At 50.2% G+C, this 6776-nt stretch overlaps 1 long non-coding RNA gene across 1 annotated transcript; it reads left to right on the top strand.

The window, feature by feature from the left end:
- The first annotated feature begins 1932 nt into the window (after positions 1-1932).
- On the top strand, positions 1933-6290 carry LOC125163071 (uncharacterized). The gene is made up of 3 exons (XR_007151267.1): positions 1933-1998; positions 5582-5704; positions 5849-6290. It is a non-coding gene; the product is annotated as an uncharacterized LOC125163071 (long non-coding RNA).
- The last annotated feature ends 486 nt before the right edge of the window (positions 6291-6776 follow it).

The raw sequence follows: 6776 nt of genomic DNA, 5'->3' as shown, positions 1-6776 counted from the left end.
CCCAGAGAACTGTTATCATGGGACTTGTCTGGTAGGTCCCTGGATGATTCTACTGCAAGGCTGTCTTTATTTGACCCTACTTGAACCTTGACCAGTGTGAAAAGCCTGGGCATCCGTCAAAACTATTAGGAGTAATTGAATGGCTTCCTGGCTGCCTGCGGTAGTGAGTAACAGTTGGGGCAAACAATAATGGAAAAGCTTAAAATAAAAAGCTGGAGACTATGTCCACAGAGGCTTTGAAAATTTCCAACATATTCCTGAGGATTTGGAAGACCACGTAGTTCTGTGTGAATGCACAAGAAAGACCCAAGGAAGCCCTATGATCTTACCTCTGTGTAATCTTGAAGGTCAGCACAAGTAGGAAGGGAAATCTAAGGCAGATTTTGTCCAACTTCCTGGCCAAGTGTGGAAGATATTCTCCAACATACACACAGAACCCCACTGTCCCAATCATTTAAGGAAATCTCTGTCCAGTCATTAGCTTGCCAGTCAGCTAGCTAAGCAGAGATTTCAGCGGCCACGCATGAAAAACAACATAATACACCACATTAATAGATTTAAAGGCAAAAGCCACAGGATCATCTCCATAGGCACAGGAAAAGTTCTTCATGATAAAAACACTCAACAGACTAGACATAAGGAACTTGCTTCAACCTGATAAGGGGCACCTATGAAAACCTCACAGCCATCATCATACTTAATATTGACACACTGACTTTCTCCCTAAAATCAGAAACAAGCCAAGATGTTCAATCTCTCCACTCATATTCAACACTCTACTGCAGGTCCTAGCCAGGCAATTAGGCAATAAAAGGAAATAAAAGGCATCTATAGGCAAAGGAAACAGCAAAGCCATCTTTATTTGGAAATGACACGATCTTGTGTATAGAAAATCCTAAGGAACCCACAAATAAAACTATTAGAGCTAACAAACAAGTTCAGAAAGGTTGCAGGATACAAGATCAATATACAAAAATCAATTGTTTTCTACACATCAGCAATAAACAATCCAAAACTGGAATTAAGAAAGTAACTCCATTTATAATAGTATTAAAGAGAATAAAATACTTAGGAACAAATGTAACAAAAGAAGAGAAGGTATGTATACCGAAAACTACGAAAACGTGGTTGAAAGAAACCAAAGAAGACCTGAATAAATGGAAAGACATACCAAGTTCGTGGATCAGAACACTTGACATTGTCAAAAACTTGGATACTCTCCAAGTTGATCTATAGATTCAACACAGACCCTACCCTCGAATTAGACAATGTTTTATTAGCCATAACAGCTAAAGCACACGCAGCCAGAGAAAAAATAAATGGTACTGTATCAAAATTAAAAACTTTTGTGTTTCAACAGACACTATCAAGAAAGTGAAAACAACCCACAGGACAGGAGAAAATGTATACAAATCATATATCTGATAAGCGTCCTATATCCAGAATATTTAAAGAACTCCTTGCAACTAAACAATGAAAACACCCGATTAAAACACGGATAAATGATCTAAATAGACATATGTTGAAAGAAGATAAACAAATAGCCGAAACACATATGGAAAGATGGTCAGCATTCATTAGTCACAGCAGCTTAAAAAAAAAAAAAGTTACTTTCTCTCCCCAATAACTATCCGTGGCTGATAAGGCAGGTTCATAGGGTGCCAAACGCCTTCCATCTTATTTCTCCACCTCCCCTAGTGTGTAGCCCTTGTCCACATGACATCAAACATGCCACCACGTCCCTCTCTTGGCACAGAGAAAGGGAACGGAGGGCAGCTCCCATTCTTATGAGGACATAACCAGGAACTTGTCCATGTCACTTTTCATTGGCTAACACGTGGTCACACAGCCCCTCCCAGCTGCAAGGTCTTCTGGGGAATGTAGTCTTAGTCTGGGTAGCCATGCAACCAGTTAGCATTCTGACGATGAGGAGGGAGGCCAGGGACAGGTAGCTGTCCTCGTTCAACCTGCTCTGAGTGGCTGGACCACGAGGATTAAGTAAGACACAGTTGGTTTACAGGTTGACTCAGAGGAAACCCTGCCCAGGACAAGGAAATCAGAAAGAGGAATTGTTTATAGCAGGGCCATTAGCAGGAAGAACATAATGATTGGACTCAGTTTTCTGTTGAAAGTGTGCTTTAAATAATTTAGCCAGGTTGGTCTTGAAGTTAGAATGGCAACGATAGAAATAATAATAATTCGTAACGTATCTGCTGTGTGTCAGCACCCAAAAGCATTCTGGGAGTAAAGTACTACTACGATCCCATGTTTTGGGGGTGGGGAGGGAAACTGAGGCTCAGAGAGGTTAAGAGGCTGCCAGGTAGGTGGCACAATCACAGTTAAACCCAGCACCAGCTGGCTGCAAAGCCTGGGTCCTTGGCTTCCCCACAGGGATCCTGGTCGGGCAGTCAGACTAGTGATTCCAATGGACATCGATGCCAAGGTGAAGGTCAGCCTCCTCCCAGGTCTGCCTGGCTTGCTCTCCAGGGCCACGAACCCATCTCCTTGCACATTTTGCACAAGGGAAGCTTGTGACTGGGTCAAGGGTTGTTTCAAAGCCTCTTTATGCATATCAAATCTTCCGGGTGGGCATTCATTGAGTGCTTTTGGAGGCTGCCGTCTGCTAGGAACACAGAAGAGTTAAAATCCAAAGCTTGCCATCGGAGGCCTCCCAGTCTCCTGACATTTGTCTGCTCGTGACCTCACCACCCGTAGCTCCTTTGGATTCCGCATGAGTCATAGGACTTGCCAGGCCCAAGGCATAACCAAATGACTTGTTTGTCTGCTGAGGACGGGGCCCTGGGGCAAAGCCACTGATGTTCCTGAAAGAAACATTCCGGAATCAATGAGGGATGGGTTCGAGGGCTGGTGTGGGACCCAGAGCATGCGTGTGTCCCGTGGACAACAGAAGGACAAAGGCATTCGGTGTTGGGCAGGCAGGCATCCGCTGAGTGCTGGCCCAACGCGGGGCCTCTTGGGCTCCTAGAGAGCAGGTGGTGAGGTTGTTTTGAGGGATCAGTTCCTGTGTTAGAAACCGAGTCCAAAGAAAAAGGGCGGAAACAGCCACTAGGATGTGTGTGATCATCACAGCCCGGCCCTGCTGCTCACATTGGAAAGGACAGAACAGGGAGGAGGTGGGGGGGAAGGAGGGAAATGAAGAAAGAAGAGGGGGATCTAGGGAGGGAGAAAGAAAAGCTAAATTCCCTTAAGCACCCTGGGGAGGCGGGGGGGGGGTCACCAACAAGATATGATCCCTCGTTCTAATACCCACAAAACACACCCTGCAGCCATTTCATCACGAACACCTCAAGGTCTCTGCTAGAAAGGCGGATTTACTAATTTACACACCTGCCCTGTGCCAACCCAGGCTGGGCTCGGAGGAGGCAGATGAGAATAGGAGTAAAAGTAACGGCCAGCACTTACTGAGCACCTACTATAAGCCAAGTCACGTTCTGAGTTCTTTAGACCTATCACACAACCCTGTAAGGCAGGAATGGTGATCATCCCTGTTCTACAGATGGAGATTCCGAGGGTCTGAACAGAAGCAGTTGAGGGGCGACTAAGTCAGAATTCAAACCAGGCTCCAGAGCCCAACCCCCCTCCTCTAGGAGGAGACCTAGCCTCAGGAGTCACGGCTGAGGGGGGGGGCGACCAGGGAGCAGGCAAACTCCTCCAGGTATAGCATAGAAAGCGCCACGATGGACACTCGGAGGCCGGAGAGAGCACAACTGCAGGGAGAGGCAGGGAAGGAGGAGGACGAGTGAGGCTGGGGGTCTGAGCCGGCCGGGACCAGGCATCAGGGGCCAATAGGCAGAGGCTCCCATGCGGGCCGGGCAGAGGAGCTGGAATCTTCCAGACAGGCGACTGGCCAAGGCCCAGCCTGGCAGTAATCCTCCTCAGGCTGCCTCGCCTTCCGATTAAACAAGCCTGAGTCCCCCCCAGGCTAAGGGACTCCTAATCCCAGCCAGGCATTGCTGTCCTCTGGCTTGCTCTGGTCCTGGCAGGATCACAGCCCGGGGACGATGATGGGAAAGCGGTCACCGGGAGAGGCAGGTCTGCAGCCCGGGGCACAAGGACCGCATGAAACTGCCTTCTCCAAGTCCAGGCCCTTCCTGGTGGGACTTGCCACGTCTCATGTTGACATCATGGGATGAATCGTGCTGTTTGAGCTTCTGCAGCTACTTCTGCGCCTTAGGGCCACGTGGCGGTGTCTGGCCTCGATCACACCCACCACAGAGAATAATAGTCATGGCGGCCATTTATGAAGCACTCTGGGCCGGGCGCTGCGGTTCGCGTGTTACCTTATCAAATCAGCAACAGGGATACCACAAACAGTAATAATAGCCCTCCCGAGAGCCGATGCCAGGCATGCTCCCCGTGGATGAGCCCCAAAACAACCCATGAAGGCGAGTGTCGGTGTCTTCTCCCTTCATGTTCCGGGGAAACCAAGGGATCTCGCTGAGAGCACACGGCTGGGCAGAGACCAGCATCCAAAGCGATGACCTCGGTGACCAAAGTCTGTGTATTTGAACTTGGCTTTGGACAGCATGGGCTGTCCAAGATTCGTAACAGCGTCCGTGAGGTTCAGATTGTCTCCTGAGTCCGTGCGGTTTCCGCCTAATTTATGCCACGGCCGCACAGAAGTGGGACCCTAACTGGAAAACTGGGTCCGTCCTTCCGCGATCTAGAGATGAAGTTGCAGACTCCCAGGCTAGATCTCCTATATTAAAAAGAGCTCACTGGGCAGCCGGGGTGGCTCAGCTGGTTGGGCGTCCAACTTCAGCTCAGGTCATGATCTCACGGGTCATGAATTCGAGCCCCACGTCGGGCTCTGGGCTGACAGCTCAGAGCCTGGAGCCTGTTTCCGATTCTGTGTCTCTCTCTCTCTCTGCCCCTCCCCCACTCGCACTCTGTCTCTCTCGCTCTCAAAAATAAATAAACATTAAAAAAAATACAAAAAAGAGCTCATCACCTGGGACAATATATACTATGTCAGGTAACTTCTCACCGTGGCTTCTCCATCCAACTAGATTTGCCGAGCCCTTACTCTGTGCCGGGCAATACTCGACAAGGAGTTAGATGAAGAGGAAATTGAGGCACCGGGGGGACGTCACTTGCCCAGGGTCGCACGCCTAGTAAGTGGCAAAGCGGCAAACCCCAGCACTGACTGCCTAGCAGCCCCCCTCCCCGACACTTCGGAGTCAAAAGGAAATCACCTCGTGACCTGCTTCCCCAGACACGGGCGTCTTCTCCCGCGCCCTCCTGGGTGTGCTTCCCGGGCTGTGTCCGTGACTCTGCGGCGGCCGAAGAGAAATACCGTGTCTCTGGGCCTGCTTTCCAAGCAGCCTGAGCTGCCTCGAGGTCGGGACCCATCGGCCTTCAGTGTCTTCCGCACACAGCAGGCCTGCCTCACGGAAACCAGAAACCAGGTTCGTGGGTAAACGGCCAGACTCTTGTGCTGGCACCGAACCAGTGTCCCTGATGTCCCTGTCACTAATCCCAATGCTTTGGCTGCCATGTGCCTCTTAATCCCCACCCACGCAGTCAGCTGTTTGATTTTCTGTTCTTCTTACAACCACAGTTCTTAACCCAGCACGGAGAGGTGGCTGTTCCTCCAAAGGCAGGTGTCCCTTCTTGTTGCGACCACCTGGCACTTCATTGAATTTGACAACAGAAGGCGCTAGACGTGAATACTTGAAGCCAGGTGAGAGTGCGTCTCGAGGGTCCCCGGGAGCGGGCTCGGCAGGCCCCAAACTCGCTGCTGATGACCCGGGACAGACACCTTTACGTCTCTGAACCTGTTTTCTCCTTTGAAAACACGGGGGTAATAACAGCATCTCCCTATCAGGTCGCGGTGACGCTTGGCTGAAATCAAAGCCGAGCATTCCGGATTCAACACCTTCTAAGTGCTGTTACTGCCGCCGTCTGTGGCTGTTGTTCGTCGTCGGGCTTCAGGAAACCCAAGACGCCGTAGGTCCGAAGCCTGCAAACGTGGCCCACGGGCCAAATCTGCCCTCCCTTGGTTTCCGTACACAACGCCGAACCGGAACATGGGGCGCCTGTTTACTCAGCATCCCTGGCCACTTCCAAACGACACTGCCGGCAGGGTGGAGTCGTGATGGACACCCCGGGGCTCTCGGAGTCTCAAGTCGTTCCTCCCTGACCCTTTACGGGGAAAACCTGCTGACCGTACAAGGCACGCTATCATTTCAGACTATGCCAGGAAAGAGAAGGATCCCACCAGTGCAGCTATGACACGCCGTCGGTGCCAGATGGATCCAAAGTTCAGGGATGAGAAAATGTGAAGAAAAAGGAAAGTACTTGGAAAGTTCCATGAAATACACTCTTGGTCATTTTCATTAAAGGACTTGATTACATGCTAAGTCTTTGTTTTTCCCTTCCCTCAACGACATGTTTAGACCTAGAAACACTTTCAAGATTAAACACTGGAGCACCTGGGTGGCTCAGTCGGGTAAGCGTCCGACTTTGGCTCAGGTCACGATCTCACGGTCCGTGACTTCGAGCCCCAAGTCGGGCTCTGTGCTGACAGCTCGGAGCCTGGAGCCCGCTTCGGGTTCTGTGTCTCCCTCTCTCTCTCGCTGCCCCTCTCCTGCTCGCTATCTGTGTCTCTCTCTCTCTTTCAAAAATAAACATTAGAGATACTTTGTGCAGTTAGCAAACACGTCTTTTAAAAAAAAAGAAGATTAAACACTGAACACAGAGGGCAACCTCGTGTCCCAGTTCACCCATTCTCTACTGCCACAAACATGCTGTGT

Source organism: Prionailurus viverrinus, chromosome A3 (assembly GCF_022837055.1).
Source record: "Prionailurus viverrinus isolate Anna chromosome A3, UM_Priviv_1.0, whole genome shotgun sequence".
Taxonomy (NCBI): Eukaryota; Metazoa; Chordata; class Mammalia; order Carnivora; family Felidae; genus Prionailurus; species Prionailurus viverrinus.
The sequence above is the reverse complement of the archived record's forward strand: the minus strand, read 5'-3'. Positions and strand labels throughout refer to the sequence as shown.